Source organism: Hemiscyllium ocellatum, chromosome 33, assembly GCF_020745735.1.
Source record: "Hemiscyllium ocellatum isolate sHemOce1 chromosome 33, sHemOce1.pat.X.cur, whole genome shotgun sequence".
In the NCBI taxonomy this organism is placed as follows: Eukaryota; Metazoa; Chordata; class Chondrichthyes; order Orectolobiformes; family Hemiscylliidae; genus Hemiscyllium; species Hemiscyllium ocellatum.
The window spans coordinates 2,830,409-2,841,077 of NC_083433.1; the positions used below are offsets into that span (position 1 = coordinate 2,830,409).

The 10,669-nt window shown below is 41.4% G+C and overlaps 1 protein-coding gene across 4 annotated transcripts in view; it reads right to left on the reverse strand.

Annotated features, from left to right (window-relative positions):
• LOC132831374 (epsin-2-like) overlaps positions 1 to 10,457 on the reverse strand; it is a 32,763-nt gene extending 22,306 nt beyond the window's left edge. For 3 of the 4 annotated variants that reach the window (XM_060849486.1, XM_060849485.1, XM_060849482.1), the window contains exon 1: positions 10,399 to 10,457. The gene's annotated coding sequence lies outside the window, so the exon portion shown is untranslated. Of the gene's footprint in view, positions 1 to 10,229; positions 10,358 to 10,398 lie in introns of those variants that run through there. The other variant, XM_060849483.1, reaches the window with a different exon arrangement.
• Positions 10,458 to 10,669: the final 212 nt, after the last annotated feature.

The window sequence follows — 10,669 nt, forward strand, 5'->3', positions numbered from 1 at the left end:
TTAAAAACATCATTGTTAAACACCATAGGTTAAAAAGTTGGTTTGATAGATTCCAAGCATATACTTTCCTAGTTAGGGTTTTATTTCCAGACATACAGCTTCAAACCTTCACCCAGTAGTTGTTCCCATCTACATACACCCATTTCTCACTCAATTACCTCTTGATATTAAAAAACATTACCTGTTCACCAGTCCCCATTTGGTCTCGGGTACGCCTGTTACATCTTACTAGATGATGATATTTACAGTGACTTTGAACCTCCCAGGATGTTACAACTACGTAATTCCCCATCTCCAACATTCCACTCCTCCCAAACTCTACATACATTTTAAACCTTCAGCACTACTCAAAACACCGATTAATTTCCCCCTCATCCTACCTCAGTTATTTCCAACACAATCAGCCTTGACCCTTTGCCCATCTCATTCTACCTTACTTGCATCCCACACGATCAGCCTTGACCCTTCACCTAAATTTCACTTAAATAAAAAGAACAAACATTTCAGTAAATTCTAGAATTAGTGTTAATACTTAAAAGATAAAAATTATAGGATTTAATACTACCGGCTGAAGTATACAATGCCATGTACAACAGCCACCGCTTGTTGGCAAAACGTAAACCTGCGATTATACAATTAGATCAGCAGCTTCTCAATTGCTCAATGTTTTCTGAATTTCTCATCATTATTTACCCTCAAGTTATTGAAAATCATTAATATTCAAAACAAGGATGAATTAAAAATGAACATTTTTTGCTATTACCTTTATGCATGATGTATTTGATTCATGCGTAGGATGTGGGTGTTACTGAATGGGCTAGCCTTTATAGGCCATTCGTAGGTGCCTGGAGGTGTGCGGTGAATTACCTGTTGGTACATGGCTTTAATTTGAAGACCATAATTTTGCCTGCACTAAGCAAATTTATTCTATCCATTGTTGACTCCACAGGATCATAAACATTAATACATGAGGCAGCCATCTTGCACCTGTTCTTTAAATGACCATCATTATCTAGAACCAAATCTCCTGCTTTTTCTCCATATTGTTGCACGCTATTTCTACCTAAATAATCATCCAATGTCTCATATAAATTAATCTCCACCACATTTCATATCCAAACTGCTGACTGAGTAAAAACAATTTTTCCTCACATCACCACTGCTTCTTTTGCGCAGTACTTTAACTCCATATCCCTTGTTCCTCTTAGAATGAAGCTGTTCCTACTTCTATCTAAATCCATCCCACATGCTCATGGTTTTGAAAACCTCAATCAAATTTTATTTCAGCCTTCTCTCCAGGGAGAACTGTTCAGCTTCTTCAATTTACTTCCATAACTGCAGTTTCTCTTATCAGAGGCCATTCTTGTAAAGCACTTCTGCACACTCCCAATGCCTTCACATCTTTCCTATAATATGGTACCCAAAACCATACACAATCCTCCAGCTGAAGTCCATCAAGTGTCTTGCACAAGTTCAACATCACCTCCTTGCTTTTTGTACTCTTATGCCTCTATTAATAAAGCCGAGTACACTTTATTAACCACTTTATACGAGTTATTAATTGCGCTCTCTACTTGTCCGGCCATTTTCAACAATCTGTGTACATTGTACACCCTCGGCTCCTACACCCCTTATTTTATATTATCTTTCAATTTTTTTTAAAATCAAAAGTGCATTACCTCACACTCCTTTGCAATGAATCCTAACTGCTATCTATCCACGGAACTTGACAACCTCCTTTTGGAGTTCCACTCTGCGTTTTCCATATTTTACTTCATCTTCAAACTTTGAAATTGTCCCCTGCACACCAAAGGTCTAGATTGTAAATATATGTCAGGAAAAGGAAGGGTCCCAATATCAATCCCTGGGGAACTCCACTACACATCTTTCTCTAGCCCAAAAAAAAACCATGGACCATTACTCTTGGTTTCCTGTCACGAACTCCGTTTACATGTTGCTACAGTCCTTTTTATTTAAAGCCATGACCTAAAAAGCTTTCCTCATAAATCTGTCATGTAGCACTGTATCAATCACCTTCTGGAAATCCACATATCTTCATCTAAAAATCACCAGTAAGTTAGTTACATGCAACTTCCCCTTTAAAAATCCATGCTGACTCTTCCTAATCCACACGACTATAAACTCTATCCAAAATAATTGTTTCTAGAACTTTCCCAAAGTTAAATTGATTCTATAATGGCTGGGATTATTATTACAACCTTTCTTGAATAAGGCCATAAAGTTATGATGTTCCAGCCTAACACTTTCTGAATCCAGGAATTTCTGCCCTCACTTCCTTTAAAATTTTTGGATACATCTTGTCCAGTCCTGGTGCTTTGTCAACTTTAAGTACCAGCACTCTATCAAAGATGTCTTCCTTATTAATTTTATGACAGTGTTTACTCCTCCTTCACCATGGCCTGGACAGCATCCAGCATTTCTAAAGGCAAATGTAAAATATTCATTCATTCATTCATTCAACACTTTTGCCATGCTCCCTGCCTCCATGCGTAAATCCCCTTTTTGATCTCTAATTAGCTCTGTTCCTCCTTTAACCACTTTTTATATGCCTATAGAAGCCTTTGGGATTCCCCTTTATGTTAGTTGCTAGTTTTAGAACTAAACAGTATACAAGTGGCCCTTTGGTCAATTGAGTCTGTACCACTAAAGACATACCAGCCATACTTTTCAGCACAACGTCCACAGCCTCAAATGTTATGAGACTTCAAATGCTCATTCAAGGATTTCCTAACAATTGTGAGGTTACTCATCTCAGCTACCATCCCAGGCCACCAGTGCATTCGTGATCCCAGATCCCAGACACCTCCTGGATGAAAAATATTTTCTTTAAGTCTCCTCTAAACCACTTGCCTTTTGTCTTAAAAAGTGTATCCCCTCATTATTGACAATTCAGCTGCTTTCTGTGCTACTTGGTGTCCCATATAATTTAATACACCTCAGCTTGTCCTCCCACAACCTTCTCTGCTTCAAAAACAACTCACACTTATCAAGCTTCCTTTGTAGCTAAGATGCTCCATCCCACTGCTTGCCTGATAACTCCTCGTGATTTATTTTATTTACTTTTTCATCTCCCGTGCAAATTTTCAGTATTCCTCTCTGTTCGCAACTGTATTTTCTACATTACACCTGCCTTTTCTTTCAAATGTTAATTTCTACTTCCTGTGTTATCCAGGGCATTCTAGATTTGTTCGTCCTACCTTTCCCATTTGAAGGAATATACCTTGACTGTACTCAAACCATTTGCTCTTTGAAGGTGGCCCACTGTTCAGTTTCCTACCAACTTTTTGTTCGAGTCAAACCTGCCTAGCTTTGCTCTTGCCCCAATGAAGTCAGTTCTCCGTTTTCTCACCCTACACAGTTACATGTCATTTATTAAAAACATCCTGAATCTTATGATATAGTGATTGCTGTCTCCTAATTGTTCCCCCACTGACACTCGATCCACCTCATTTCCAAGGACCAGATCCAAAACTGCATCCTCCCTCAATGGGCTGAACACACTCTGCTGTAGGAAACACTCGAATATAATCTAGGAGCACCTACCCTTCATACCACCAGTATCCCAGTCAATATTTGGGAATTTAAGTCCCTCATTACGAATGCACTATAATATTGACATTTCTCTGGAGAATTTCTCCTCTACATTCCTTCCACTCGTAGTAGACTGTAGATTTCACCAAGCACCTTTTTATTCTTTGCTCTATCCTTAGTTGCTTTCTCCAACACGGAGATGCCCTCCTTAACCAATACTGCTACTCTTCTCCTTTCCTGAGCAACTTATAGCCATGAATATACAATACTCCATCCTGTCCTAACTTGAGCCAGGTGTCGGGTGACAATCTGAGCCCCCAACCTTATTTATGAAATTCCTTGCATTTACAAACAGCAAATTTTGTTTTAACCGGCACCTTATGAACCGGTACTCTCAACTAACTGACAAAAATTATATACCTGCAATAGCAGAATTTTACAGTATTATCGCAACCTCAGTGGTCAGTTGAGGGTGCAAGTGAGAAAGCTCTCTGCTGGTAATTTTTATTTCAGGCAAAGTTGCTTATTTACAGCATAAATCTCAAATAGTAAGTTGTACACATTCTGCATAAGTTTCGATTACTTTGCATATGTTTTCACGTTGATTATGTGGACCTCTTGATCAACTGGAATATTTGATCAACTGTTTGCTGTACATGCATGTTAATTGCATTTTGGACCTACTTCTTTCTCCATTACATTGACTTCATGTATTAATTTTCTACTCTTGTATGCTAATATCAGCTGTATCCCCATCTATTTTGCAAATCCTGCTAATCCAGGTCTCATTCCTACCTTCTGAATACCTGCAGCATGAAGCAGCAACCTAAAACTAAGAAATTCAAATCTAAACAAAATTCTAGTGATTAGAAGCAGAAGTACTTGCGTCTTTTTGCACCTACAGGAGAATCTTCAAAAGATTTGTGTTTCATCTTCCTCTCCAGCATCATGACAGTTGCAGAATCTTTATAAATTTATAATTGATCACTCAATCAAAAAGTAAAAAGATTCTGTTCTACAGCTTAACTGTTAAACCAATTATCAGGAGTATATTTCTACATTTCAGACTCAAAATGCACCACAAACTAAAATTTTATATTCCATAGTAAAATATTCCAGCATAATGTCTAACTCACGATGAGCAACACCACAGAATATTACTGATAGATCTGCTACACTTTGAATCTACTTGTAAAGGAAATATTTGCCAGGCTACGGGAAAAGAGCCAAACAATTGTAATTTATTGCCTCTTTCAAAGAGCCAGCTAGCTTGCACACAATAGATGTTCGCCACTGTAATATTCAATGGAAACCAATAACAAAAATAAACCCAGGGGTTGATTTAGAGCCCAAAACATCTCAAGCAATTTATAAATGCCTTTTGATGTGATTTCAGTATTGATCGGTGACTATAGCTGGAAAGCAATAAGGCACAGAGCCTGGATCAAGCTTAGAGCAAGCATGTCCTACCTAAGACTGCATCGTCTTGGTGACTCATTCACTGAGCTAAAAAAACCAAGAGCAGATGGGATCACTATATCAAGATGGTGTACATATGGCAAGTTTTATTGCCAATTTCCAGACCTTCAGAAGGAACTAGCTCCAAAAATTGAAACTCATTTTGCAAAACTTGTATTCATACTTCTCTTTTTTGAAAAAATTGAATGAATCAGCAAACAACGATTCCATTCTTTCCACCAACATTCATCGCATTTGGACTCTTGGCTCTGTAGGTCAGATCCCAGAATTTACGTAATTCCCAGCTCCCCAACCCCAAAGTTGTAAAAGCCTATGTGCACGATAATCAGAGGCTATCATTCTGCTGCAACAGGGAGCTGGTAAATTCACAAGAATATGATCCTCGAATCACACCTAAACAAGCACTAAAAGAAAGAGAGAATCATAACAGGGAACAAAACAAAAACAGAACAAGCAAGAATCATGAAATACAGTCATCTTAAGCCTTGGAGTGAGAATAACATAGTTCAAATTGAGGCAAAATACACAGTTTTAACTGTATACTTATAATTGCAGGAAACACTTAAAAAAGAGACCAGAAAGTGATTTAAAGACTGCAACGTATACAGAGCTTTAGTAGATTACCCAATGCTCAGTTGGTAATGGCATTATGTAATTGAACTGCACAGACAAGGTTAAAAATCGCAAAACACCAGGTTATAGTCCAACAGGTTTAATTGGAAGCACACTAGCTTTTGGAGGTGCCTTCTTACCCGAAGATTTACTGAGGTTCTTAAAAGCTGAAAATGTGTTGCTGGTTAAAGCGCAGCAGGTCAGGCAGCATCCAAGGAACAGGAAATTCGACGTTTCGGGCAAAAGCCCTTCATCAGGCTTTTGCCCAAAACGTCGAATTTCCTGTTCCTTGGATGCTGCCTGACCTGCGGCGCTTTAACCAGCAACACATTTTCAGCTCTGATCTCCAGCATCTGCAGACCTCACTTTTTACTTGAGATTCTTAATAGCCATGTTGAGCAGACAGGGGACTCATCATGTGGGCTAAGTGGACTGAAAGTCCTGTTAGGTTTGCCTGCAGCCAATGGGGATCAATGTACCTCAACTGAGGAATCTGATATTGGTGGGGGATACAGGAAACTGCACTCCTATTCATCCCTACTGTCACCCTTTCAAAACCCCCACCTCCCTGGTACCCTCATTCCACCAAACCTACCTGTCTCCAAGGTTCTATTAATGATCTTAGGCCTAAGTGCAATTCTTGTTGGGATAACTTCTCCTGGTAACCTTGCCAGAAGTGGAGAGCTGGTAGCCTCTCATTGGCCGACAGAACTCAGGGCCAGGCTTCTTGCCATGATCAGGTTTTAGTCTGACAGGAGGACCATTTCTGTTCAGCTGCACCTCATTCTCACATCAGATCGAGTTTCCTGAAAACGGTCAACTCAGGATTCCATGGGTTTCATTCCCAGGATACATGCACCCCATTTCAAACAATAAATCTCACTCAAAATAAACATACGTCCATGATAATCCAAGCTATTGTATGTCCTCTGAAAAAGCCACTCGAATAACAATGGAAGTGCCTTAGAAACTCAGCAGTGCCAAAGAAAAATCACATTGGATTCAATATCATTGTTGTTTCTCCCTTCACTGATGTTGCCAGACCTGCTGAGTTTCTCCAGCATTCTCTGTTTGTATTCCAGATTGCCAGCATCTGGATCTTTTTTGCATCTATTATAGCAAAGATGATCAGTTGTTTTTAAGAAGATAGCTGATGACTATCTGCAGAAGGTTATTTCAAGATGAGCAATAAATGTTAGCTTGACTAGGGTCAGCTACACTTCTTCGAAAAATGAAAAGAAAACTTGTGTCTATCAACCACAGTGAAGATGCCACAGTCATGATGAAGAAACCACAAGTTTGTTCAGCTAAGCACCACCAAAAGGACATATTATTATATCACTTACCTTATCACAGTTTGCAAAAGTTGCTGATCTAGATTAACTTGTCTGAGCAACTCAGACATCAACCACTGCACTCCAACCTTAAATCTGAATCAAGACAGTCATATTCATGGAATCATGCCTATTACTAGACACCACCTTCACCATTCATGTGTATGTCCTGTCCCACCGACAGGACAGGCACAAAAGTGGTCATACATGGTATAAAGTTGGGAGGGAATTTCCCTTTGAATCCCAATATTGGCTCCAAACACCATGAAGTGGCATGGCATCAGGTCAAGCATGAGTAAGGAAACCTTCGGTTATTTATTACATATCATTCTCCCACAGCTGATAAATATATTCTCCTCCATATTGAACACTTAGAGGAAGCAGAGAATGGCAAGAGTGCAAAATATACTCTGCGTGGGGGACGTCACTGTCTCCGCCGCAGCATTAATGAGCAAGCTGGTCGGGTCCTGAAAATTAGATTCCCTACAATGTAGAAACAGACCCTTCGGCCCAAAAAGTCCACACAGACCCTCCGAAGAGTAACCCATCCAGACCCGTTTCCCTTTGATTAATGCACCTAACACTATGGACAATTTAGCATGGCCAATTCACCTGACCTGCACATCTTTGGATTGTGGGAGGAAACCCAAGCACCCGGAGGAAACCCATGCAGACAGACAGAGAGAGAGAGAGAGAGAATGTGGTTATACCTAAAACCTGGAGTTCTCCAGCTCCGAAAGCTGCCTGGCTTGCTGCGTTCTTCCAGCCTCCTGCCTGTCTACCTTCTAATAGATGTAGCTGCTTGATTGTTTGAGTCTGTAGCAGGTGGTGAAGGAACCAGAGAGAAGAACATACTTGACCTCATCCCTATCAATTTGCTGGCTGCAGATGCATCTGTCCACGATAGTACAGATACAAGCAACCACTGTACAGTTCTTATAGAGGCAAAATTCTACCTTTATGTTGGTAATACTTTACATTATTGTTGCACTAACACGGTTTTAAATGGGACAGACTTCAAACAGATCCAGCTGCTCAAGACTAGGCACCCATGAGGCATTGTGGGCCATTAGCAACACCAGATTTGTATCGTACTACAATCTGCAATCTCAGCCTGACATATCCCCCATTCTACAATTACCATCAAGCCATGAGATCAACCCTGGTTAGCACTGACCCGGAACTGAACCGCACTTACCGTGTAAAGAATGTTTACACAAGCTGGTTAGAAGTCAGGAATACTGCAGCAAGTAGCTCATCTTAGTCCCCAAAGCCTGTCCAATACCCACAATGCACAAATCACACGTGATGGAATACTTCTGATTTACCTGTAGGAGTCTAACTCCAACAACATTCAAGAAGCTTGCCACCATCCAGGGGAAAGCAGTCCACTTAATTGACATCATATCCACAAACATTTAGTAACTCCACAAACGGACACTCAGAAGCAGCAGTAGGTATTATCTACAGATTGACAAATTTCTGCAGTCAAAGATATGAGACAGTATCTTCTAAAACCATGACCACTTTCATCTAGAAGCACAAAGACAGCAGATACATAGGGACACTATGTCCTGCAAGTTCCCCTCCACTATCTGGACTTGGAAATGTATTGCCATCACTTCAGTGACACTGAATCAAATTCTGCAACTCTCTCCCTAATAACATTATGGCCTACCTACAGCACATGGGCAGCATCATATTATGGCTGCAATTCACCACCACTTACTCAAGGGCAACTAGGGACAAGTAGTTAATCCTGGCCCAGCCAGCAACACCCGTATGCCATGAGTGAATTAAAAAAAACATTTCAACCAAATTAGGAGACAGTATTAAATTAAATGTTTCTCGCTTTTAAGAATTAATCCATGCTCTCCACATTCACAAAAGAATTGTATAATATATTGTGCTTGATTTTCCCTGCCTGAGTCACAGATAGTATACCCACGATTCTTGTATCAGACTACTTTTTTCCTACCGTTTAATGCCCAGTGGTCAGACTTGGAACAAGGAATATCATCCATTGCTTCATCACCCGAGTTACCAGTTCTGCTCAATCCAGCATCACCTGCTGTGCAGAGGCAACTTGTGAGCTCCACTGGGACATTCAAACTTATAGAGTAAAGCAGCCTGATCCCAAGAGACATTAAACAGCTCTGACACAACCATCAATCTGATGCAGCACTGAACAGGTGCACTCAAACATACACACAGCACTCTATGGAATGTCAAAATTGGCAAAAAAAAAAGGGAATAGCAAAGAGAAGGCAAATGAGAAACCAGCTCAATGTGAAATTACAGCCAGCACGGATACAGAACCCCTCCGAAGATCAGTCTGTTCACCATCTCCTTACCCACTGGTTTCTACAATTCATCTATTACAAGCAATTTTTAATAACTCTTAAACAAATAATTCATAAAGAAGAAACTGCTTCCAGGGGCAGGTGTCAGTGACCATATGACACAAATTATAAATAACTGACAAGAAACAAAAATGTCAAAGGGAGAACACTTGTGCTAGCCTTAAGATTCAGGAGTGTGACAGGGTGTTGTGATCAGGAATGCGATGTCAGAAAGGTGCAGACTTCCAGAAGGAATTGGATAAAAACACAACGGCGAGTGAGAGACATGGGAGCATGGCATGAAAGCAGGGAAGTGGACTAATTATGCTCGAAACGTCGAATTCTCTATTCCTGAGATGCTGCCTGGCCTGCTGTGCTTTGACCAGCAACACATTTGCAGCTGGTCCTTTCAATGACCTAAAACAGCCACAATGGGCAGAGTGGCCTCCTCTCAGACACTTGAAGGGAGCAGTAAGGGGCTCAGAGCAGGACCCCATGCCCAGTCTGATCCTATTCTACCTGAAAGGGGAGGGCGAGTTGCAATTAATTGGAGAAATGGCTCTGCCAAGGGGATAGCACAGCTGTGATGGCCCGAATGGCCTCCTCTTAAGTGCTGGGTAATTCTAGGAAAGCTAAGGCCATGATTTAGGAGTGTGTTGTTCTGACAGACTTGACTGCAGGGGATCCCAACTATAGGATTACTGAACAGATTGAAGGGGCTTTAATACCACCCCGCCCATGTTCACATATTGTATTTATTTTGATCACGGATTTGCAACTCGTTTTAAGGATTTTTTTTTTCCGCGACTAGGTACAAAAACACCGGAGCAACCCCCAGCCCCAGACAGTGATCCCAGGGAGCGGCCTGAATTTCACACTCAGACCGACTTTACCTCCCCCATTCCCCCACCTCAGCGACCGCGGGGAAACTCCGGGGCTACGGCAGGAGGCCCAGGCGATGAGGCCTCGGTCGAGAAGCCGAATCCAGCCCCCGAGCGGGGATAAGGGCTCCGCTTAGAGGGGGAGGAGATGGGGGTTTCGGTTTAAATGGCCCCGGGGACCGTTAGTCAGTCACTCACCGCCTTCCCGCTCGATCAGGCCCGACCTGTCAATCAAAGTGTCCAGCTCGAGGTCCACCCATCACATCGGCCGGGGAGGCAGGGACTTGTCCATAGAGACCAATAACAGGGGTCACATAGGATCGACAGCTGTATTCACCAATGGAAATCCGAGGATCGATTTGAAGGACGGCGCTCTTAACCAATAATACGCGGCTCCGTGCGATTGACGTCAGTATTACCCAATAATAATTGCCCAATCCTGACAATGCGGGCCGACCATCATCCAATA